At 39.5% G+C, this 26,305-nt stretch overlaps 1 pseudogene; it reads right to left on the bottom strand.

Annotated features, from left to right (window-relative positions):
• Positions 1-7,025: 7,025 nt before the first annotated feature.
• Positions 7,026-26,305, bottom strand: part of LOC132346282 (histone-lysine N-methyltransferase SETMAR-like) — a 63,250-nt pseudogene continuing 43,970 nt past the window's right edge.

Genomic DNA, 26,305 nt, shown 5'->3' with positions numbered 1-26,305 from the left:
GACACACTTTTAAAAAAATTGTCTGGCCTCTTTGACTAGAAGAGACAGCATATATTTTTGTCTTTGCCTTATGAAGTACCATCTAAAGTGATGCATCTTTTGAAACAAAAGTTTCCATCTTTATACTTGCCACCAAGCCATTTTATCTTGTGTGTGTGTGTGTGTGAGAGAGAGAGAGAGAGAGAGAGCTGCTCAGTTGTGTCTGACTCTTTGTGACCCCATGTTCTATAGCCCTCCAGGCCCCTCTGTCCATGGAATTCTGTAGGCAAGAATACTGGAGGGGGTAGCCATTCTCTTCTTCAGGGGATCTTCCTGACCCAGGCAGGGATTGAACCCCAGTCTCCCACATTGCAGGCAGATTCTTTACCATCTGAATCACCAGGGAAGCCCCATTTTATCATAGTCCCTAAATAATACAGATATTTACTAAACAATAAAGATCAGAATAATGCAGTTATTGAGGGTTGGAGCAATCACTCAATTTAAGGAATTGAGGAAAACCAAAGGAAACATAAAGAAAGACATATCACACCATGATGATGGAGCAGTTACACCAAATAATCCTAAGACCAAAATCACATATTGATTGCTCGTGCAAGTCAAAGATGAATGAACTCCTAGCCTGTCAGATGAAGTGGCCGGATTCCAGAGACAGGTTCCATGTTGAAGGGGTTATTCCCCAATGACCTATTACAAAACTAAGACTGTGCCCCATGTGCACGCAACTTAGAAGGGCACATCCCAGGTCTGTCTTACTCAATAATGCCAAGAGCCAGTGTTGTGCGGGGTACTTACCAAGGGTAGGCATCGCATTAAGTACCTTACATATACCTATTTTCACTTCATTCTCAAATCCAGCCTCAAGAGGTAAGTGCTATCATTAAATCCAATTTATAGGTGAGAAGCCTTAGGCTTACAGAGGTGGTTTCTATGTAACTCATCAAATGCTTTATGACATTCTAGAATAGTGTTTCTCACCGTATCTGTGTTGAGGGCCCAGTTTTCCCCAAATTTTTCATAGACAAATAGTTCTGTGCTGCTGCTGCTGCTGCTAAGTCGCTTCAGTCGTGTCCGACTCTGTGCAACCCCATAGACGGCAGCCCACCAGGCTCCCCCGTCCCTGGGATTCTCCAGGCAAGAACACTGGAGTGGGTTGCCATTTCCTTCTCCAATGTAGGAAAGTGAAAAGTGAAAGTGAAATCGCTCAGTCATTTCCGACTCTTAGCGACCACATGGACTACATCCCACCAGGCTCCTCCATCCATGGGACTCTCCAGGCAAGAGTACTGGAGTGGGGTGCCATTGCCTTCTCCAAAATACTTATGTAAAACAAGGTAAAAAACTGAATTACTTTAAAAATAAAATTTAAAGAGACAAAAATGTAAATGGAAGTCCCCAATTTGTTACTATGAGATTCAACAGACATGTAATTACTGTCAGATCAATACAAAAAGTTCAGTTTCTGTAGTTGTCATATCAAGACATGTAAGAAAAGGTTTGAGGATCAGCACTGGTTTGCTGATCGCATTGTGATTAGAACTGTGCCAGTACCTTTAGACGGAGAAGGCAATGGCACCCCACTCCAGTACTCTTGCCTGGAAAATCCTATGGATGGAGGGGCCTGGTGGGCTGCAGTCCATGGGGTCACTAGGAGTCGGACACGACTGAGCGACTTCACTTTATTTTTTCACTTTCATGCATTGGAGAAGGAAAAGGCAACCCACTCGAGAGTTCTTGCCTGGAGAATCCCAGGGACGGGGGAGCCTGGTGGGCTGCCGTCTATGGGGTCGCACAGAGTCGGACACGACTGAAGCAACTTAGCAGCAGCAGCAGCAGTACCTTTAAAAGTCCAGAGTGTAAGCCAGGTATGTGTAAAGCCTAGGACATCATACTTCCATGTATTCTTAGCTAGAAGAGCAGTATAACCTGTTTCTTTAGACTTCTAAGTACAGTCATCATTATTTTTGCCTTTACTCTACTATATTTAAGTCTTCTAAGTGATATGTATTCATTAAAATCAGCAGTGCAAATTCTTACCGGCTACTTCGTACATATCCTATAAAGTTAACACCATGTGTTTTTATAGCATAAAGCCTAATTTGTTCTTTATATTATAAACCCATCAATCAGAGCTCATATACGTCTTCAATTCAGAACTACACATAGAGCACTATTGGCACATGATAAAGACTATTAATTGGCATTTACACGTTTCTTGTTACCACATTTGACAAGGATTAGAAACAAAAGTAGTATTTTCAGGGACAATTTCTCCTGGGTGTCTGTGTGTTATAGCAAAAGGAGACACAGGAACATGTTTGCTGAAGAAAGACTGAAGCCTCTTAAATTTTCTCCTCAGGCTCATCTGGGACTTGTGGATAATTTGCAGGCAATTTGTATTCCCTTTTCCTGCAGGACTAAACCTCAGATGTGATTTCTGCAGTTGTCCATCACTCTTCTTGTCCCACAGACCATTCTGTAAGGATACATCATGTTCTGAGGGTTTTCTCACGTTTACAAATTCAGGAATTGATAGGAACTAGAGTAGAAGGTTTCTACTGGAGAGAAAAAGCAATGAGAGACAAGGAATCAGGCCTGTCCTTAATAAGCACTTCTTTCAATGTAAGCTCAAGTTGGAAGCACATGTCAGATGGAGATTAGCTCTAAGTCTCTTCATTTAAAAAATTACTCTCTTTGCCATCCCACTGGGTTAGAGTTTGAAAAGAGCAGGCAAGATGCCAGTCCGGATTTATAACCTTCTTTCTTTCCATGATTGATAGAAGGAGAGTTAAAGGAAGGAGTTCCTTCCAAGATAAGTATAGAGATTATTCTAATAAGAATAGTCTCCTTTATTTTGAGAAAATGAAACCATTTTACATAGTTATCCAATGAATCACCATCACTGAATCTATAACTAGCATTATTATACCCATTTGGCATATGGAGAAACTGAGACATAAAATGGCTTGCAATGTCAACCAGTTCTGTTTGATTTAACTTTTAGATGTGAGGCTATAAAAATACATCTTTATTTTTATACTTAATTTTTTTCTCATGATCATGAGAGAGCATATACTCCTTGTAGCCAATGACACAAGATCAGATCCTACAAATCCATAGTCCCATCACGTGGAAGCCACCATTGTAACCATGTTGGCATTATTCCTTCCAGTCATTTTTCTACCAGGTTTGTTCTTTTCATAGATAAAAGCAAACTGTGTTTACAGTTTGAGTCCCACTCCATTCACTTTATGTTATACCATGAGCCAAAGATACTCTTATCAATACTTGACAGTTTTGACCCTAGTTTAGACTAAGAGTGGAGCAGTAGGTTGCTGGAGTCAGGCGGTAAATTCTCAGAAGACCAGTCCTTGAACGAGGTCCTTAGCATAGCCAGCATGAGGCTGGGCCATCCTTTGGTGCCAGCAACAGGTTAAGATTCAGACAATGTGGGAATGATGTCATAGACCTTTTGGAACAAGGCAGAGATTTCTGTGACTGATGGACACCTTTCCTGGGCATTCCATTCACAGACCTCTGATTGCAATCATGTCAGTGAACCTCCTACCACACAGTTGTTCTATCAGTCAACACACAGACACAGGAGCTAGCATGAATTTTTTTAAGATGGCTACTAGTTCTATCTGAACATGCAGATTCATTACAGACTCAACGCAGGGTATAAATGCTTTGCATTGCCCAGAGGACAGACACGCTAGGTGTCAGTCCTCATGCCAGGAGAGTCTGGGTTTCCATTTCACTTTCCAACAACACTAAAAGGTTTAAATTGGTGCAGAGACGAGAAGGGCTTTAAGGTAATGGTTTGGGCAGTGAGTAACAGAGGTGGTTTCTTGAGAAACAGTTAAGCTCTCCATGCATGCACGTGCACAAACACACACACACCCCTAGTTTTACAAAACAACATGAGCTATTTGTAAAGATTAAAACTTAAAAATCATAATATGAATGCTTTTAAAAACAAAGACCAATGTAACTTGTTTATATTAGTTCCTCTTAGAAAAATATGGGACAAAAAGTCATTCATTCATTCATCAGATAATTTAATGAGTGTAAAGATGCTTACTCCTTGGAAGAAAAGTTATGACCAACCTAGATACAATATTGAAAAACAGAGACATTACTTTGCCAACAAAGGTCCATCTAGTCAAAGCTATGGTTTTTCCAGTGGTCATGTATGGATGTGAGAGTTGGAGCTGAGCACCGAAGAATTGATGCTTTTGAACTGTGGTGTTGGAGAAGACTCTTGAGAGTCCCTTGGACTGCAAGGAGATCCAACCAGGCCATTCTGAAGGAGATCAGCCCTGGGATTTCTTTGGAAGGAATGATGCTAAAGCTGAAACTCCAGTACTTTGGCCACCTCATGCGAAGAGTTGACTCATTGGAAAAGACTGGGATGCTGGGAGGGATTGGGGGCAGGAGGAAAAGGGGACGACAGAGGATGAGATGGCTAGATGGCATCACTGACTCAATGGATGTGAGTCTGAGTGAACTCTGGGAGTTGGTAATGGACAGGGAGGCCTGGCGTGCTGCAATTCATGGGGTCGCAGAGTCTGACATGACTGAGCGACTGAACTGAACTGAACTGAACCGCGTGACAGGCACTGTTCTAGGCCATGTGCATAAACGACATACAGGATTGACTAAATCCTCACCATCAAAGTTTCTATTCTTCAACAAATTAGATTTAGTTTATCAAAAGAGTATTTCATATTCTAGTTTAAAGGAGGCTTTGTTCAGTCACTAAAGAGACATAACAACAAAATATAATACCTGACCATAAGCTAAATTCTGTACTGGAGGGGAAAAGTACAATTAAGGACATTATTGGATGAACTCACAAAACTGGAACACAAATGAGAGATTATATTTTAAATATGTTAACTTAAATGATCCAGAAAAAAATTAAATCAAGAAAAATGAGAGAGTAAATTATAAATCAAATAGAGTAAAATGTCAACAGTAGGTGAATATAGAAAAAAGATATGTGGTCAGTTTTTGTCCTCTTTTTATTTTGTATTATTTTTATTTTGTAATGTTTTGGTAAATTTGAGATTATTTTCAAATAAAAAAATTTATTTTTTCTCCTATTTCACAGTGTAAAATGAATGAAAACACAGTGTCCTTCAATCATGTAGCAAGCTCCTGTCAATCATATATGATTTGTAGACATTTGATTGACATGCTGATTTTCTTGGGACTTCAAAGATGGGATTGTATTCCCCAATCAGACCCACAGGATAACTGAGGTATAACTTTCAAAATGTCTCCATATGCCAGCTCACAACATGAACCATAGATGCTTTCTATCTCATTCAAGAACCTAATGATTTACTTTTATATCCATAAGAAATATATCATTAATATATAATTACCCCACTCACTGTGTACTTGTAATCCACACTCTCTGGGTTCATAAACACTCTAAAGAACACAACTATATAATAGAAACAGGAAATTCCACCAAACAATCCCTGAAAACATACACCAATCTTTCCTTCTTCCTTCCCTTTCTCCTTCTCAGGGGTCAGATAGCTCTCCCAGCCTCCTCTCTCTCTCTTTCTACTGTTTCCTTCACAGATGATTACCCCAGTAAATCTCTTCATGTAAAATCCTACCTTGGCATCTGCTTCTCAGAGAACATAGCCTAACATGGCCCTCTATCTTCAGAAGCATCCACACAGAACTAGAGGTTATACCTAGTCACCCTATTGCATTGGAGTGCTTCCCAAGCCTCCATCAGCAATACGTTAAAAATGATCTCCCAAGAAGTCAGTCTAATCTAGTATTATAGACTAGACCTTGAAGTCAAAAGGACTCAGGTGGAAGAATTAGCTGGATGATCTTAATATTTAATGGGATCAGATATCTATTTCAGTGACATCCATAATAATAATAGACAGGATTCTACTTTTTATGGACTCCCCTTTTACAGGGACCATGCAGATTTTCTTCTTTTCTAAAGACAGAAGGCAAAGTACCCAGATGTGAACTTTCTCAGGAGCAATCAAAATTCATATTTGTTTCCCCCAAAGAAAGTTAAATTTATACCCAGAAGCCCTGAACTGGAGTTTAACTATTTCTATAATTCTCTAGGCTTATGTTCATCAGGACTATCTTGGAGTTCTTAATTGCCACAAATGACTAATCAATCCCATGTTGGTTGTTTCTTGGAGAGTAATGCTTATTTCAGTCTTGCCCAATGTCTAATAACATCTCTTGTCTGAACCTGAGGGCCCAGAGCCATGTATCTTCTTGTGTACTGCAGATGCCCATCTTGGAAACATGAAGACATCTCACCCACAACTTTTTAACAATTAAGCTCACTTTTACACCCCTCTATATATGCTTCCTTCCTTGGAAAATGGTACTACCCCATATCCATTTGTTCCCAGCTCAGCTAACACTATGCCCCACCTGTCACCCTGAGATCTACGTCACTGCCATTTTTAAGGCTTTTTCTTTCTTTATTCTATTAGTACTCTAATGAAATCCCTGCCATAGGCTGTCTTGACTCCAGTCTTTCACACTGAAAACAAAGTGATTTTTCTAAAAATGTAAACATAAGTCTCTTTGAGATGCTCTTGCCCACTTTGCAGGTTTCATTTCTTATTTCCATTTCTTGATAAACCCTGCATACATATGAGTTGCTATTGCTGCTGCTAAGTCGCTTCAGTCGTGTCCGACTCTGTGCGACCCCATAGACGGCAGCTCACCAGGCTCCCCCGTCTCTGGGATTCTCCGGGCAAGAACACTGGAGTGGGTTGCCATTTCCTTCCCCAGTGCATGAAAGTGAAAAGTGAAAGTGAAGTCGCTCAGTCGTGTCCGACCTCAGCGACCCAATGGACTGCAGCCTACCGGGCTCCTCTGTCTATGGGATTTTCCAGGCAAGAGTACTGGAGTGGGGTGCCATTGCCTCCTCCGTGAATTGCTATTGGGTTGGTGAAAAAGTAATTGCGGTTTTGGACCATGAATTTTAAATCATTGTATCTAGGCTCAAACATTTCTTAATCAAAATAGGAACCGTTACAATTACATTTTGCCAATAAGAAATAAGTTTGCTTAATTCTACAGCATGAAAATCCATCCTTCAGGATTTGACGAACTCTTGGAAAGCATTTTCTGCCTCCTGCTGGTTGTGGAAGCATTTTTCCCTGCAAAAAGTTGTTGAGATGCTTGAAGAAGTGGTAGTCAGTTGGCAAGAGAGCAGGTGAATATGGCAAATAAGGCAAAATCTTGTAACCCAATTCATTCAACTTTTGAAACATTGGCTGTGTGACATGCAGTCGGGGTTGTTGTGGAGAGTAACTGGGCCCTTTCGATTGGCCAATGCTGGCTGAGGTGTTGCGGTTTTCAATGCATCTTAACTTGCTGAGCAGACTTCTCAGATGTACCAGTTTCACCAGGATTCAGAAAGCTATAGTGGATCAGAAGGGCAGCAGACCCCCAAACAGTGACCGTGACCATTTCTTTGGTGCAAGTTTGGTTTTGGAAAGTTCGGTGGAGCTTCTTCTTGGTCCAGCCACTGAGCTGGTCATTGTGGGTTGTTGTATAAAATCCACTTTTCAATGCATGTCACAATCTGATCGAGAAATGGTTTGCTGTTTCATAGAATGAGAAGACACTTCAAAGTGATGATCTTTTAAAATTTTTTGGTCAGCTCGTGAGGCACCCACTTATGGAGTTTTCCGTCTTTCCAATTTGCTTCAAATGCCCAATGACCGTAGAATGGTTGACGTTGAGTGCCTCAGCAGCTCTTTGTATAGTTGTAAGAGGATCAGCTTTGATAATGCTCTCAATTGTCATTGTCAACTTTTGATGACCAGGCAGTGTGCTCCTCATCTTCAAGGCTCTTGTCACCTTTGCAAAACCTCTCGAACCACCACTGCACTATACATTCGTTAGCAGTTCCTGGGCTAAATGCACCGTTGATGTGAGTTGTCTCTGCTGCTTCATGACCCATTTTGAATTCAAATAAGAAAATCTGAAAGCTGAAATTTGCTTTTAGTCTAACATAATTTCCCTAGTCTAAAATAAATATAAAATAAACCACACATAATAACTCATTGGGCTTCCCCTGGGCTCATTGGTAAAGAATCTGCCTTCAGTGAAGGAGCTGCAGGAGACATGGGTTCAATCCCTGTGTCTGGAAGATCCACCTGGAGGAGGAAATAGAAACCCACTCCAGTATTCTTGCCTGGAGAATCCTATGGACGGAGGAACCTGGCAGGCTATAGAACATAGGGTTGCAAAAGTCAGACACAACTGAAGGGATGCATGCACACACAATAAGTCATTAGCCAAAAAAAAAAAAAAAGAAAAAAAAACATAAAGTGAGAAATGCACATTAAAATGATGTATAACTAACCACATTCATTTAGGAATGTACTCCAATATCAAACAGCAAAGTTTAACAATGCAAAACTGCAATTACTTTTGTACCAACTTAAAATCTCATTTGTTAGTTACCTACAACATGCTAAGCATCAGAAAGAGTCCTTTTCAGCCCTAGGTGGGAGGTATTATCACTTCAAATGAGAAAAATCAGAGAAGATGGGTAGCCTGCTCAATATCATAAAACTGACAAGGGACAGGGACAAGTCTTTTTGTCTGCAAGGTTACCCCTTTTTTAAAAAAAGTGAGGCATTATATATACATGCATTAAAGAGTACAAATTTGAGTGTACAGTTTCATAAGAATTGACAAATATATAAACCCCAATCAAGTCATAGACCTCTTTCATTACTGTGCAAATTTCCCTCTGACTAAAAAAAAATGACCTCTAATTTTCACATGGTGAAAAAACATATTTTAAATACCCAATTCTTGAAGACCATTGGTTTTACCCTTTGCCTGCCTGCCCTGCACCAAGCCTGCACTGATCTTTTATACGGTTATACAAGGGAACAAGCCTATAACCCTTCTGATAACATCTACTCACTTTCCAAGTTTCAGTTTTAACAGTATCCCCATTCTGATGCCTTTCTCATACCCAAACCTGTACCAATAGCTAACTTTTCTCTATTTCCTCGTAACTGTCACTTTTACTTTTTTTAACCACCTATCATTCCCACTGCAGTCTGGTGGCCAAAATGTGTCTATAATTTCTTTTTCTATTTCTTGCCTAGCATCTAGTCTCTTGACAGTCACATAGTTGGTGTTTAAGACATATTTGTTGAATAAACAAGTTCATGATGCTAAAGGCACAGACTAGTGACTTGCAAGTCTTAAGATTTGAAACTGGGAATACTGGGAATGAGCAAACTCTGGCAGATAGTGTAGGGCAAGGGAGGCTGTTGTGCTGCATTCTATGGGGTTGCAGAGTTGGACATGACTGAGTGACAGAATGACAACAAACAGGCAGCACCTCACTAGATTTCATTAAAGGCTTCCCTTGCTTATCGCTTCAGGTCTAGGGCAATAAGGCCTGGGGCACTTACCATTCCTTACTGGTTTCCCTTAGGTCCGCCCACACCCTGGTAAACAGTGTTTATTGAAATCTTCTCATTCACAGTATTTGAGAGTACCATCTGTTTCCAGCTGGGCAACTACCTACTTGACACATACAGATGGTACCTGAAGTCCTTGGAGATAAAATCATCCAAAGAGAGCAGATAGAACAAGAAGAGTCCATACAAGAAACAAAAGATGAATTTAAATTCCTTACTCAATACATTTGCAGAGAAATTCACTCCAGAGCAGCAAGCAGAACCAGAGTCAAGGAAGAAGAGTTTCAAGAAGGAGTCAGTGATTTCAGATACTGCAGGAAAATCTAGGAGAATGAGAACTGAAGTAGACTCTTGATGTTGACACTTAGGATGTCATTGGTGACTCTTTTTCTATTTAATAGAAATTTCTATTTCCCTTTTTTTTTAATTTTATTTTATTTTTAAAACTTTACAATATTGTATTAGTTTTGCCAAATATCGAAATGAATCTGCCACAGGTATACCCACGTTACCCATCCTGAACCCTCATCCCTCCTCCCTCCCCTACCCTCCCTCTGGGTCGTCCCAGTGCACCAGCCCCAAGCATCCAGTACCGTGCATCGAACCTGGACTGGCGACTCATTTCATACATGATATTATACATGTTTCAATGCTATTCTCCCAAATCTCCCCACCCTCTCCCTCTCCCATAGAGTCCATAAGACTGATCTATACATCAGTGTCTCTTTTGCTGTCTTGTTACCATCTTTCTAAATTCCATATATATGCGTTAGTATACTGTATTGGTGTTTTTCTTTCTGGCTTACTTCACTCTGTATAATAGGTTCCAGTTTCATCCATCTCATTAGAACTGATTCAAATGTATTCTTTTTAATGGCTGAGTAATACTCCATTGTATATATGTACCACAGCTTTCTTATCCATTCATCTGCTCTATTTCCCTTTTTAATCAGAGGGAAATTTGCACGGTGATGAAAGAGATCTATGACTTGATTGGGGTTTATATATTTGTCAATACTTATGAAACTGTACACTCAAATTTGTACTCTTTAATGTATGTATATATAATGTCTCACTTTTTAAAAAAAAAAAGGTGACTCTTTTTCTATTTTTCTATATCGGTGACTCTTTTCAAGAGTAGTTTTGGTATAATAATGGGATTAGAGGCATAACTGTAGCGCACTGAGGTAGGAATGGGAGTTGAGAAAGAGTAGATGTAAATGTGGGCTTCCTTAGTCGCTCAGTGGTAAAAAAAAAAAAAAAAAATCTGCCTGCCAATGCAGGAGATGTGGGGTCAATCCCTGGGTCAGGAAGATCCTCTGGAGAAGGAAACGGCAACTCGCTCCAGTATTCTTGCCTGGGAAATCCCATGGACAGAGGAGCCTGGCAAACTATAGTCCATTGGATCACAAAGGTTCAGACATGACTTAGTGACTAAACAACAGCAAAGATATAAGTGTAGACGATTGATTGATTCAGGAGTTTGAAGGCAGAGAAGAGAATCAAGGTAAGGCAGTGCTGTCCCAGAGAAATAGTATAGAAAATGTTTTAAGACGAGGGGAAAATGTGTTTGTCTAGAAGCGAAAGAGAACGAATCAGTGGGGAAAGTGAGATGAAAGATATAGGAAGGAGGGGTAACAGAGAATAAGGAGGAGGAAAGATGAGAGGATAAGCTTCTTAAGGAAGGAACCATCTTTCCCTCAAATGTTTAATGGATGATGTAAAAATTAGATGAGCCTCTGTTTTTCCCTGTAGCATCCTGCATACCTCACTAGCATATGACTGTCACAATTATTTTGCAATTATCTGTCTACATTTTTGGTCTTCCCATAGAAACTGCTCCTCCAGGACAGGTGTATACCTTATCTTCTCTGTATCCTCTCTATCGTGTGTGTATGTGCATGCTTAGTTGCTCAGTTGTGTGGACTCTCTGTGACGCCATGGACTGTGGCCCACCAGGCTCTGCTGTCCATGGGATTTCTCAGACAGGAATACCGGAGTGCTGTGCCATTTCCTCCTTCAGGGGATCTTTCCAGTCCAGGGATCAAACTCAAGTCTCCTGCTTCTCCTACATTGGCAGGTGAATCCTTTACCACTGTGCCTGTAGAGGAGGCAATAATTTTTTTTTTTTGGAAAAGTTGAAGATTTGACATCTTTGGTTAAAGTTGGAGCAGTTGAAGGATGTTCTAACAGCTGGTTTTGTTTTCTTTATGAAATAGGAGGTTCAGTCTGGCTATAATGGGGAACGTAAAAAAATAAAAAGCTCAAGGGAAGAGGTAGGGTCAGAATCTGAATGAATACACAATTTAAACCAGATCCAGTGTCTACACTGTTCACCACTCTTACGTTGCCTCTCCGTGATGCAGCTGAGATGGCCTCAAAAGATCCAATTTCTGTAGAGTTAAAAACTGCTGCAGTTGGGAATATTCTGATTTTTACTCAGCAAGTAGACTTCAGGTTTAATTTGACTTCCCATGTCTGGCCTCCCAAGGAGAAAATGAATTATCAAACTGATGTGAAAATTCTGATTGTGTTTAATTTCTTGATTATGAACTTTTAATTTGATTAAGATAAAGTCTTTCTCAGCCTTATCAATTTGGGTGAATGGTTATAATCTCATTCTAAACTCAAAAATCAGAGTAGGTCAGAGGCACACCCTGAAGGTTCTGTGCTGGGAAACCTTGTCCTGAAGCTGGGAGGCTTCTCCCCAGAGCACCCCTTCCTGCCTGCAGCACTGTGCACATCCATTTGTCTTCAGTCTCGGTAGCACATACACTGTATGACAATGAGATCAGTTTTCATATGGAGCCAACTGAATCAGTCTCTTTTCATGGTAGTGAGATCTTATAAAATCGTTTTCTACATTGTCAGAGAAGAGTATGGAGTTTGAACATGGTCTCTGTGTGTGTGTGTGTATGTGTGTATATAATGTAAGTGCAATTTATTTCTGAGCTGCTCCCAAAGAGGATTTGAGGGAACTATTATTTTATTTTGTCTCTTTTTTTTGTATGGGCATAAACGATCTTTCGAGGCCATCTAAACTACATCACTGGAGAAGGAAATGGCACCCCACTTCAGTACTCTTGCCTGGGAAATCCCATGGGTGGAGGAGCCTGGTAGGCTGCAGTCCATGGGGTCGCTAAGAGTCGGACACGACTGAGCGACTTCACTTTCACTTTTCATTTCCATGCATTGGAGAAGGAAATGGCAACCCATTCCACTCTTCTTGCCTGGAGAATCCCAGGGACAGGGGAGCCTGATGGGCTGCCGTCTATGGGGTCGCACAGAGTCGGACACGACTGAAGCGACTTAGCAGCAGCAGCAGCAGTATCAAACACTTGGCTAAGTGAAATTAGAACCCAGGAGTATGACTCCAAACCTACAGACTTAGGCACAGGAGGACATTGCTTTTTCTTAGCACACTTATTTTCATTATTAGGCAAAAATATTAGTCAGGATATGATTAGGCTTACTTAAAACTTACAAACAAACCTAATGGCATTCTAATAAACCACTATGAAACAGTGACTGCTTTTCTCAGAACTGTTACATTTTATCTTTCTGAGGAATGTTAGTATATTTTGTCAACTTTATTTAATTTAGGATTCAGATATTGGAGAAATATTTCCCAGCCTTCACTTGAGAACACACACTGCTGCCCAAACCTTTGAAAGACCCAGTTGCAAATCTGACCTTTTTTCCCCTGTGAATGAAGAATTCCTACTGATTTAACATGCATGAATTAATTTTTAAAAGTAGAGATTTACAAGATGGTCATAAACACTTCCTCCAGGTGGAAATTTTCAACTCAGGAAGACATTATATTTAGAAAATTTAAACAGCAATTAGTTTGCTCATGCAAAGGGGGAGAAAAATCCTTGATGGTCTCATTTCTCCATGTCTCTAATGTACTTACCTTTAAAAGAAATTCATCCTCTTATAAGTAATGTTACATGTCACAAATAATATTACTTTGGATCTATTGCATATTATGAAGAAGTAGCTATAGTAGCTTTTTTCCCACATATCCTTCAGATAAAACAAAATATGTGTGTATGACATTTGTAAATAATTTTCCAGGATTCTCACTCATATCCTACTCTAGAGAGTGGCGAGACATCTGTGCGTGCTCAGTCTGACTCCTTGCGACCCCATGGAATGTAGCCCCCCCAGGTTCCTCTGTGGGTGGGATTTTCCAGGCAAGAAAACTGGAGCGGGTTGCCATTTCCTCCTCCAGGGATCTTCCTGACCCAGGGACTGAACTTGCTTCTCCTGCTTCTTCTGCATTGGCAGGCAGATTCTTTACCACTGAGCCACAGGAATAATTGGCTAATGGTATGAGGGAAGTTCTAAAATCAGATAAAATTAGTATGAATTTCATCTTTCTATTCAACTTGAAGTCTTATTTTAAGATTTTAATTTATAGGAACTTCAGCTCTCTCACCCATGAAATGTGGATAATAACACATACTCTTAGACTTCAGGTGAGATTTAAATGAAGTAAAGCTTCTTAGGGCTTCCCCAGTGGTTCAGTGGTAAAGAATCTGCCTGCCAATGCAGGAGAACTGGGTTTGATCCCTGGGTCAGAAAGATACCCTTGAGAAGGGAAAGGCTACTCACTCTAGTATTCTTGCCTAGAGAATTCCACAAACAGAGGAGCCTGGTGGGCTACAGATCATGGGGTCACAAAGAGTTGGACAAGACTGAACACACATATATATCTTGCCACTCTCTAAAGCAGAATATGACCTAGAAACCTGGAAAAATGAATTACAAATGCTAAACATGTCAGCAAAGAGCCGACTCATTGGAAAAGACCCTGATGCTGGGAAATATTGAAGGTGGGAAGAGAAGGGGACGGCAGAGAATGAGATGGTTGGATGGCATCACCGACTCAATGGAGAGGAGTTTGGGTAAACTCTGGGAGTTGGTGATGGACAGGGAGGCCTGGCATGCTGCAGTCCATGGGTCGAGTCTGACACGACTGAGCAACTGAACTCAACTGAAACATGTTATACACATCCATTACACACTACTACAGCTCTTCCATGCAATAGATCTAAAGTGATATTATTTGGGACATGTAACATCACTTAGGAGAGGAGTAAACTTCCTTGTTTATGGCACAAAGTAGGCATTGCCTGTTTTCATTGACTGACATTATGATTCTTATTTCAGTTGGATTGGATTGGCGGGCGGTTGTTAAGTCATATCTGACTCTTTGCGAACCCATGAACTGCAGCACCTCAGGCTTCCCTGTCCTTCACTGCCTCCTGAAGTTTGCTTAAACTCATGTCCATTGAGTCAGTGATGTCATCCAATCATGTCATCCCCTGTCACTCTGGCTTTTCCTCTTGCCATCAATCTTTCCCAGCATCAGGGTCTTTTGGTAGGTTAGGACAGATTAAGATCAAGGGTCTAATTTCACTGGTTAAGATAGGCTATGGAATGCTATGCCATGCTATTTCTCCAGATAGAATAGTTACTAATTCATGGCTGTTTTCTTTGCTCTAGATTCTTTACCCAAAGATTTAGCTAATCACCTAAGGAGTTTAAGCCTCATGTTCAAGATTATACAGCTTATATACATGGCAGGACCAGATCCCTTTGAGGGCTCCCTTTCCTGTCCCAACTGACTCTACTTCTTTACCTGTCTACTCTGTTTTCCCATCCTGTCTACCACAGCTGGACAATGTCCTTCTTGACTATAAATAGCACTTTGTTTTCATCTTTCACATAGCTCACATTCGTTTCTGTTAGTTACTAAAGTTATCTGAGTTCTCATATCATTTCCCTGAATCAATAATAAATTCCCTGAGAAGAAGGATGATACCACTGTATCAATCAGGAGTGTTTTTAGCTTTTAACTATATGGAAATTTAATTATCTCACAAAACAAGGAGTCTAGATGTATATGGTACGGGAATGTAGCAGTTTAGCAATTTCATAAAGGGCCCAACTCTATTTTCTCTCCGCCATATTTGATGTAATAGACTTATATTTTTTCACCTGTCACATCACAGTTGCAAGATGGCGGTCACAGATCCAGGCATATGATTATTGTTCAAGGTAGGAAGAGTGGGGAGGGCAGTACCACTGAGCTATTTATTTATGCCTGTCTCTTATGAGACAAGGACCATGACTAACTTCCTCTTATATCCCATTCCAGAACTGGATCCCTGTGTAGGTCTTCAAGTGTGCCAACACAGCCATAACCCCACAATTCTCCAAATGCTGTGATTTATAACCGAAGAAGTTAAAGGCCTATTTAAAGCCTTAATGACAGTTACTTGTGATAACAAGTAGAGGACCAGAAGCTAAGGGTATACACAGATACTGAACAGTTGTTGAGCATCTCTTCTAAAGACCTATTTCCATATACCAGCTTTATAGCACTTGACATTTAAACCATGCCTCAGCAAAGTCACAAATTGCAAGGTGGTGCGGATTTTTTTGGATTTGTTTACAATTAGTCGAACCCTCTGATGTGAAGTCTCCAAATACCAAGGGTCTATTTTAACCTCTCTTCTGATGAACAAGGTGGATTGTGTACACTTCCTGCCAAATTATCATCCCTTACATTCTTGAGGGAAAGTCTTTGTTGATGGTTGACTTATAGACCCATACTTATGTAGTTATAGTTCCCTCAGGTGCCAACAATAGGTAGAATAAACTTTAAAGATGTTTCAGGTGAATAGCATTTCACCCTGTACCTCGGTACGAGTTGTGATTCGATTATTTATGGGTAGAGACCGATTTGTTTAAATCTCATTGCCCTATAATACAGTTATGACATGTGTCTTGACTTGATTCTTCCTTCTATTGATTTGGTCTGGAAAAGTAAAACAAGAGGTGAAATGGCCCCTCAGGGTAAGTTAAAATTGTAGGTTATGGCCACGTTAAATTGCTTTAGTACACTTTGTGTTCTTTAGAGTCAGAAAATGAAGCAATAAAGTAAGTTGATGCAAGTAATTCTTGTTTTTAAAAGGACCTTGAAGTGCTCTTAACAATATCATGGATTTGATAAGATCTGCTTCAGACTTCTTAATTTAAAATGAACATAAAGATGGTAAAGCCGAAGGAATGTTGAAATACTAGTGTTGTACTAACAGCTTTGAAACTGAATTCATGGAGAGGACCAATGGGAACTCTTCACCATTGTCTTCCATACTAGGGGGAAAAAGAGGGCAGCCGTCACTGCTAGGAATTTCCTGGGGGGCATAGCCAGGTGTACAAAATATTTAGGAGGATTTCAAATGTTTTTGCTCATTACTTATGTGTTAGCAAGTTCAGACAGTTTTTAAAACTCAAGACAGTTTTCAATGTTAATTTTTGTGACAGGCAAACCTGTTAAATCTAAATGTTCACTTTTTCCTCTCCTTTCCCCTACTTATCTGTGATTATTGTGGTATTGAGGGCTGAAACTGGAAAAAGAGAGAAAGTATTGATTCACTTAGAAATGGAGAGAGAGAGCATCATTAGTTGTTTTTTTTTTTTTTTTTAAAAAAGAATAGACTACATGGGGAGTAACGGTGGAGAAAAAGGAAGGATAGCACCAACTTGGGAGCATGAGCTGGGTTTAGGGCAGCGTATATTCACATTTAGAGATAGGGAGGAGAGAGAGCTGAGGTATGGTTTATGCATAAAGAAGAAAGCCAATTTCAAATATGTTATTATGTATGATGAATAGTGTGTTTTCAGATAATTAGATATTTATTTAAATTGTTCTTTCAAGGTAAGAACAAGCCAATTTGGCTTTATGCTCTTTCCCATTATTATCCTTGACATTGTCGTCACTTGCTTTTAAAGCCCCTTCTTTCTTACATGCCGAAGTACACAACAAAGAGAAAGAGACTCCAGCTGGAGCTGAGTGAGGCGGGACTAGGAGGTAAACCAGAAGATTCAGAGCCAGACACGCTGGGCCAGAACGGAAGGCGTTTGAGATAAAGGAGTGGTTTTGGGGAGAAGTTGTCACTCCCAGGTCCTCGGTTACTGCTTAAAACCTTGCTTCTTTGATTTCAGCTTATATTCTTGTATATTTGATTCCAGAACCCCATTTGCGCCACTAATAACCAGGAGGCTAGTTTGAGCATCTAGAGTTCTGGGTAACATGATGTGCTAACTCAGACATCCCACACTCTGAAGATTATACGTCAACCACATAGCTTGAAATCTGTGTTAAGTATGCCAGAATTAAGGGTTGTGAAAAGACACGCATGAAGTGGCAACTACTGCTTTGGAATTATGGAGAAGGTGGGAAGTCTGAACCAAGAAATCACCAAATTCTTTGGGTCAAGAACTTCAAACTCCATTTTTATATCAAAAATAACACATGGGAAGCAGTCAGTACCATTTCTGAGTCGGTCTTTCCAGATCCCTACTCTAAAGAATCATTCTTTGGGATCCACTTCAGCTCTGTTGGTCAGTGGCTGTCTCTTTTCTGTCTGCCAACCATCTCCTCTGGTTAAACACATAGAAAATGAATGTTTTTGTAAAATATCATGTATGAAACGAGTTGCCAGTCCAGGTTCAATGCATGATATTGGATGCTTGGGGCTAGTGCACTGGGACGACCCAGAGGGATGGTATGGGGAGGGAGGAGGGAGGAGGGTTCAGGATGGGGAACACATGTATACCTGTGGCGGATTCATTTTGATATTTGGCAAAACTAATACAATTTTGTTAAGTTTAAAAAAAAATAAAAGAAAAGAAAAAAAAGAAAAAGAAAAAAAAAAAAGAAAATGAATGTTTTATTCTAGATACAATGGTGTCTACTCTCAGTGTTCATCCTCAAATCAGTGATAAGCATGAAACCACTAAGAGTAGTCAATAACAAGAATTTTTAAATTACTGCAGCTCTCTGGAGTTTCATACCTATTATCTAAATTGTTTCAATAATAACCCCTCAAGGCAGGTGGCACAATGGTAAAGAATCCACCTGCCAATGCAGGAGAAACAGGTTCGATCCCTGGGTCAGGAAGATGCCTTGGAGAAAGAAATGGCAACCTACCCCAGTCTTTTTGCCTGGAAAATCCCATGGACAGAGGAGCCTGGCGGGCTCAGTCCATGGGGTCATAAAGAGTCAGACATGACTTAGCAACTAAATAACAAATGCTGATTATGTATATACATTTGTGTTATTATTTCTACTTATAAAACAAAAAACCTTAGATCCACTGAGGTTAAGCAACTTATCTACATTGTTTGGCTAAACCTTGTGATTTATATTTTCTGATTTCAAATTCTATATCCTTTGGAATTTAAACTGTATGTTAAATTGAAATGAGTGAAAAGTAATTTAGTTTTAAAAATATATTAGTAATTTTGAATATAATTGTAAAGGAATAATCAGATATGGTGTGTATTATTGAAAATATTAAATTTATTACACAATCTGAAGAGAGATGTGGGTTTAGGAAAAGATATTTACGAAGTAGAAAAAATTAAGTTATAAATGGATATATTCAATATACATGTGTATGTATATTTAAGATTAAAAATGCATATAAAAAAAGAAAAAATAAAAAAAATGCATATGAGAGTAAAGCTAGCATTTGGTTAGCACATGCTACATACCAAACATCTGATTTGTACTATCTTGTTTAATATTCACAATAGCCCTCTGAGATAGGATCTATTATTAAATTGTTTTACATTTGATGAAATAGATTGCAAAGAGATTTTAAAGACTAACTCTGGGTTCTGTATAGCAGAACCATGACTCAAACTGCATGCTTTCTGCAGAGCCATGGGCTCCAGTGTGTACTGTATAATAGATAGGCAGGCACTGAAGATGGTAAGGGGCTCTGCTCAGCATGGAAGCAGATCTGGTAGCAGAAGGGTTTCAGGGGTGGGGTCAATATCATTTGGTAAGCGTTCCTCGGTTTTCTATTAACCATGGTTCAAACTTTTCATCCCTGCCACTCCAAACAGGACAAAACTTCTCAGCCTCAGTAAATATGAAACGAGCGAAATGACATCATTTCTTTTGACAGAAGATCTTTGGAAGAACATCTCAAATACAACTACCATTTATTCCCCTCAGTATAATGTTCTTCGTGTGGGAAATTCCCTTGAGGATTTCATCCAAACCTCACAGTTAGATTAAATCCCCATATTTACTCTCTTGCAAAGCAAATTTCGTTCTTTTTTTGTTTTTGTTTTTGGTTCTTAATATAATGCTCACTAGATTTTTTTTGGTCATTATCAGACTTGATATGACTTACACAGCTACATTTTCTCCTTTGAAAGATTCCACATAAGGTAACTGTGTTCCTACTGTGTCCTCTTCTTAATCTCTTCCCTCCAACCCCATTCCAGACAACTTCTATTTAGACCAGGTTACAAGGTGATTACTCTTACTCCTTGGAAGGAAAGTTATGACGAATCTAGATAGCATATTCAAAAGCAGAGACATTACTTTGCCAACAAAAGTTCGTCTAGTCAAGGCTATGGTTTTTCCTGTGGTCATGTATGGATGTGAGAGTTGGACTGTGAAGAAGGCTGAGCGCCGAAGAATTGATGCTTTTGAACTGTGGTGTTGGAGAAGACTCTTGAGAGTCCCTTGGACTGCAAGGAGATCCAACCAGGCCATCCTAAAGGAGACCAGTCCTGGGTGTTCATTGGAAGGAATGATGCTAAAGCTGAAACTCCAGTACTTTGGTCACCTCATGTGAAGAGTTGACTCATTGGAAAAGACTCTGATGCTGGGAGGGATTGGGGGCAGGAGGAGAAGGGGACGACAGGATGAGATGGCTGGATGGCATCACTGACCCGATGGATGTGAGTCTGGGTGAACTCCGGGAGTTGGTGGTGGACAGGGAGGCCTGGCGTGCTGCGATTCATGGGGTTGCAAAGAGTGGGACATGACTGAGTGACTGAACTGAACTTAACAAGGTGATTGGTTTTTTATTGTTGACTTCTTAGTTCCCAGACTCCCCTGACTTGGAATCCTATTGCACATGGCTAAAAAGTATTGTTTATTCCTTAGATCTTGTATTTCTGTTAATAATGACCTCCAATATGGTCATTCATACTTACTTATTCAGGTATTAACTTTTTTCTTTTAAAACTTCCCTATTAGCTAGTCTTACTCACAAAGTCTATTATCTCTCTTATGTAACTTAGGCCACCTTGTATCTTTTAGCTGGCCAACCAAGATAGCATTCATTTTTTTCTAATACTATTTTCTCTCCTGTTTATCCTCAAAAATTCTTAACTGAGGCTTTTCTGAATGTTTTTTTAAAAAAATCCCCTCTTCCTGTTGTCATGTCATATGTCTGTTTTTAAAAACAAAACAAAACAAAATGAAAACAAACCCCCCAAATAACCCAATTCAAACCACCACCACCAACAAAAACCTCTACAAACTCCAAGATCTGGGTTTGTCCTGATTTATTGTTATCCCATTTTCCACTGTATTGAAAAAAGAAAAAAGAAAAGAAAACCCAACCCAAACTTCCTAATTTCCCTTTTGTGGTTCTTATTAATAAGTATCCATTTTTAAAGGATAGTTATCACCTCCATTGGATTGTAAATCTCCTTGAGGGCAGGAGACTGTGTCTAACCACTAACAGGTACCCACACGTTTATTAGAGAGCAGTGCAACCTCTAGGGGGTCAATAAATACTTGTTGACTCACTGACTCTATAAATATAAATGGTAAAATAATCAGACATTCTGCTAGCACCTAATTTGCTCCCTGTAGGTAAGTTTGTCTCTTTGGTAGCATTGATTCTTTTAGGCCACCAGGGTTCCATTTAGTGAATTACAACTGCCATGTGCTAACTGGTACCCTGGTGGCCTGAATGAGTTTAAGAGTCTCCCCAAATGAAGGACATCTCCCCTGAGAGTGACTCTGAATCTTGTTGAATGCCTAACCCAACCTTTATTTTCTTCCACAGCATTTTCCATTTGAGACAAGAGATTCCTTTGCCTTTAGGCCTTTTAGCCTTTTTTACAAGGCAGAAACTCTCAAGTCATAAACAAATAAAAATGTACTTCATTTACCCTCTTCTTGCTACTTTACATTTTTAAAGAAAAGCATTGCTGAATCACATTGAATGCCAGGCAGGAAATTCACAATTTTCCTTGCAGCATTTTTCATAAGTGAGCAGCTTTCCAACAGCTCCAGCTGTCAACAGTGCCCTCCTACTGTTTGACTCACATTCAGAATTCATTACTATGTGCACTACAATACAAAAATTTTGCAAAGCATTAAGGGAGTATGTAGACTACTCCCCAGGTATGTCTTCCTCGGACCCAGAGTCTCACAGCTTTTCTGTTTTTCCTGGTACTCTCTACCACACAATGATCTTTTATGCAATTTTAGAAAACTTGTAACAGGATAAAGTTAATGGATAAATCCATTGCCTCCCAGCAGGGAATCTCTGTCATGGATCCTAAGGAATCTGGTCTCTCTTGTTGTGTAGTGAGATAAAAAATTGCAAGCAGACTTGTAAGTGGTTTAGAGTCTTCTGGACTGCAAAGATTCCAAGTTCCCAATTCCCATGACAAGACTGAGAGGATTATGACTTTGAGAGACTTACGGACAATTCTTAAACTGGGTTCAATCATATGTAAGTTGTGAGAAAGGTAATGACATGTTCTGCTAATACCACTTCATCCTGATTACAGATGTCCCCGAGTGCATTGTCCTCCTTATTCCTGACCCTCTTTCAGGGCCTGCCAACTCTGCACAGGCCTTCCTATGTCTCTTGAGAAAGATATCCACCCTGACTGCAGGATTGCAGCTACTCCCAATGGCACATCCTTCTTCCTGCTGGGGGATTAGGTTGCCTGCTTTTTACCTGAAGATTTCCTCGGCTTCTGACCCAGTTTCATGCCTTCGATTCTGGGATTTTTGGTCTCTCTCTGCATAATTTTATTTAAATACTTGGCTTTTCTTTTTAAAATATATTATGTTCGATTGAAGTACAGTTGATTTACAATAGCATGTTAGTTTTGGATATACAGCACAGCAATTCAGTTATACGCTTCATAAATATATATATATATATACTCTTCAGATTCTCTTCCCTTATAGGTTGTTATTACAAAATATTGAGTATAGCTCCCTAGGCCATACAGTAGGTCCTTGTTGGTACATACGTGTTCTTCTCTGGCATGGCCTGCCCTATCCTTTTCCTTTTAGACCTCAACCAGAGATGATGCTCTGTGGTTACTCTTTGCCAATTCCTGGAGGAAAGTGCAAACTGCACAGTGCCCAGGGCCCAAAGAAGTTGTCTATTAAATTCCTATTTATGTTAAGCCTGTCCCTGTAGTAACAGTTACTGTTTATTGAGCACTTCAGCTGGGCCAAGCACTGTACTGGGTGTTTTCATGTTGTTCTTATTTAATATCCAGGAGATGAAGTCCAGGCTGAGTGAGACAAGGTAACTTGCTAAGTTATCACAAGCTAGTGAGAGGCAGAGCCTGGAGTCAAACCCAGGATTTGGGAGCTAGAATTGTTAAACACAGTGCCCTATTGCCCACCTGACACTCTTCTCCCATTAAAATTGTGTCTTCTATTGTTTTCTCATAGAATTTATACACACACACATGCATGCCATTGTCCTCTACATATGAGCACTTATCATTTTTGTTATAGATAGCTATTAATATTTTAAACTTCTCCTCTAAACTACTGATTTCAGAAAACAGATTGAGTCTTATTATCTTTTATGGTCTTCTCCTAAACTTGGAGCCTGGAACCAAGTGATTGCTCAATAAATGGTAATGATAATATTGGTTTGGTAGAAACATCATTATGGAATAGATTTTAATTTACAGAAGTTTATTCCAATTTCCATCACTATTGTGGTATTAATGGCTTGTGATTTTGGCACTCTGAAGGGGAATATTTATAGACTACATGGGCAATTTACAATTATTCCCTCTTTATGTGCAATACCAGCTAATCAATTGCATATTAAAATAAAGAGTTTATATGAATAGTCTGAATTAAAACATTTCTGTGTTGCAAAGATCACTATAATACAAACACACAAACAACATTTTTAGTAGCATCTCTAACAGAAAACCTGAAGGAAGCCTTTCTTTCATAAAGCAATGCTAGAAATGAAAGTCAAGAATTGAACCAGTGCTCCTAAAACTCTTCCCTTTGCTTTTTTGACTTGGCTTTAACATCTCTTAGGGGTTTGACATATATGTAGATGAATTGTCTGACGTGGTCAAAAGTAGTTTTGTTTTCTAGTATACACTACTAAAAGGCAAGGTGGTGTGTTAGCTTAGTATAAAGAAAATTGTCTTTCTAATCCCCTATATGGCAATGTGGTTTTGGTCACAAGGACATGATGAGAAAACGCTGATGACCCCGTATATCATATCACTTCTGCCAGAAAAAGCACCACAGCGAAGAAGTGTCACTGGTATAATTTTCATTTTCGCAAAAATTACACACTTCTTAAATATACAATGTGGTGGCCATTTTATCTGAATCAAAGTATTGTTTCTGAATTTTTATGTTGCTCAATGGCTAATTTTCATCTCCAGATTTTCTTTATGCGTGCTAAATTTGAGCATAAAAAAGATCCCCAAATCCAAAATAATAAATGGAGGATGGGAAAACATAGAAGGATTATTGCAAGACTGCATCATATATTATATAAAGACAGAGTCTCGGCAATTTATTTGGCTCTGTCTAGGTGCTTGCTTAGGGACCTAGAGATCTAGTCTTTCATTCTATCAGCAGCTCTTGCTGTCAATTAATTAGAATATATATTCCTATTAATTCAAGGCTGTGCACTGCCTTCTTTATGTACACTACAAGAATTTCCTTGAGACTGCATCTGTCCTCGGTTATAACATGCCACATCCCTGCACTGAATTTGACTATTTCTTCCCCAGTCTACATATTGTATGCTTGCTAGAGTGTACAGATGCTTTTGGATTGAAACTCCATTAATGCTTTTAATAGTATTTTAAAATGTCGAGAATCTAGATTTTCACTTATGCTCTTTACAAACAGAGGTGAATAAAACCCATTTAATAGATCAGGAATTTAGCTGACATCTGATCTGGCTATAATATGCAAATCAAATGGTTAAATATCTTTCAGCTGCAGATTTTTCCCAATGATAGAGTTATCTCATAGAAATTAAGTCCTCTTGTCCACTCCTGAAATAATCGAGGCAGTTTGAAAATAGAAGTACTGAACGCATTATCTTCACCTTCAAACCTGCATTTCCTTATGAAATCCTTTACTTTAGCGAATGGCATTCAGTATACCCTTTTGCCTCAGTTAGAACTCCTGAAGTCATCTTTGACTTATGTCCCTTATTTTCCGTGTCCAATTGATCATCAGACCTGTCAGCTCTCCCTCAGAAGCGTCTTCTGGCTAAAATCCCTTTTTATCATCCTCACGGCCACTGGTTTAGAGCCTCATCATTTTTGTTTGGAGTATTAATATAGCCTCCTATCTGATCTCCCTGGCATCTATCTTCCTCCCCTCGAGTCCATTCTTCACATAGACATCAGGATGATCTTTCTGAAAACAATTCTCATCAGGTTACTTCTCTCCTTAAAGACCTCAGCTGGAGTCTGGATGTTCACAGGATAAAGTAAACTCCTAAGCTGGGCCTGCAAGGCTTTTGGCAACTGGGCATCATCTGCTCCAGTTACAGTTCTTGCTGTTTTTTGGGTTGACTCTCCTCTCTGGCTCCATCCCTACACATCTACATCAAACTCTTACATTAATTATTTATACTAATGTCTGCCTTTGCACATGCTTTCCTTCTGTCTTGTTTTCTCCTTCACTGCTTGGCAAATCTTAGCATTTAAGACCATGCTAATATCACCTCCTCTTGAAGTCTTTCCTGACATTGGCAAAATTATTCCTACTCTGCTCTAGACTTTCTCATGATGTGATTAATACTTCTATATAACATCCATAGCATTGTATTTTAATTATCTGTTTATAGGTCTGGTTATAAACTCTCCATATACCTGATTCATATTTGAAGCTTTCAGTTACAAGGATATTTTAAAAAATGTTGCAACAATGAATGAATGATCCATATTGATCTTTTCCCTATACTACAAGGCTTTGTAACCAAACCAAATCATATTTTTATTTAAGTGCTTCTACTATCACGTGACATTATGCTTTCCTGAGAAAATTGATCTTCTGCAGAAACACAACAATCACAAACAATAAAAAGATCTCATTGGGCATACCACTTAAAATCTCATATAATCAGAGCCCTCGCAAAAATAATATTTGGTATCTGACCTACACTGGATCTCCCTGACAGTCTTCCTCAGTGTGGCTGGACATAGAGCAGATATCAATGACAAACGGTTATAATAGAGTAGAGATGCAACATTTTGGTTCATGAGGGAGGAGTTGCTGAGATAATGTCGATGGAAGTGGAGTCTGAGCCAACGGGGTAGTTAAGGATAGCACTGGGGCAGTGCAGCCTGCCTCAAGCCTTGTTTCCTTAGGCTGGCGAAGCATCACTTTGGGGAGGGAGCCTAGAGTGCAAACCCAGATTTAAAATGTTTTATATGCAGATATTGCAGCCTTACAACCAATGCAACAGTCTTGCTGGGGAACTTTCTTTTTCTTGCAAAAAGCTATCATTCTCCTCTTGCTGTATTTTGGTTCCTCGTCTCTACCAAAACTTGCTTATTGAAACAACAGGACCACCACAGTTCAGTGATGTTTTCCCGCTTATCAATTATGTTCCCCTATTTATTAATTACGTATGAGCTAAATCACATTACAGGTAGGGGCAGGTGTTCCAGCAAAGCAGACAGTATTCATGTAGTTGCATTGGTTAATTATCTAATGCCTGTATGATAGCTTATGGTGAACG

The sequence above is a fragment of the Bos taurus genome, chromosome 10, assembly GCF_002263795.3.
Source record: "Bos taurus isolate L1 Dominette 01449 registration number 42190680 breed Hereford chromosome 10, ARS-UCD2.0, whole genome shotgun sequence".
Taxonomy (NCBI): Eukaryota; Metazoa; Chordata; class Mammalia; order Artiodactyla; family Bovidae; genus Bos; species Bos taurus.
This window is presented reverse-complemented; position numbering and strand designations above follow the sequence as displayed.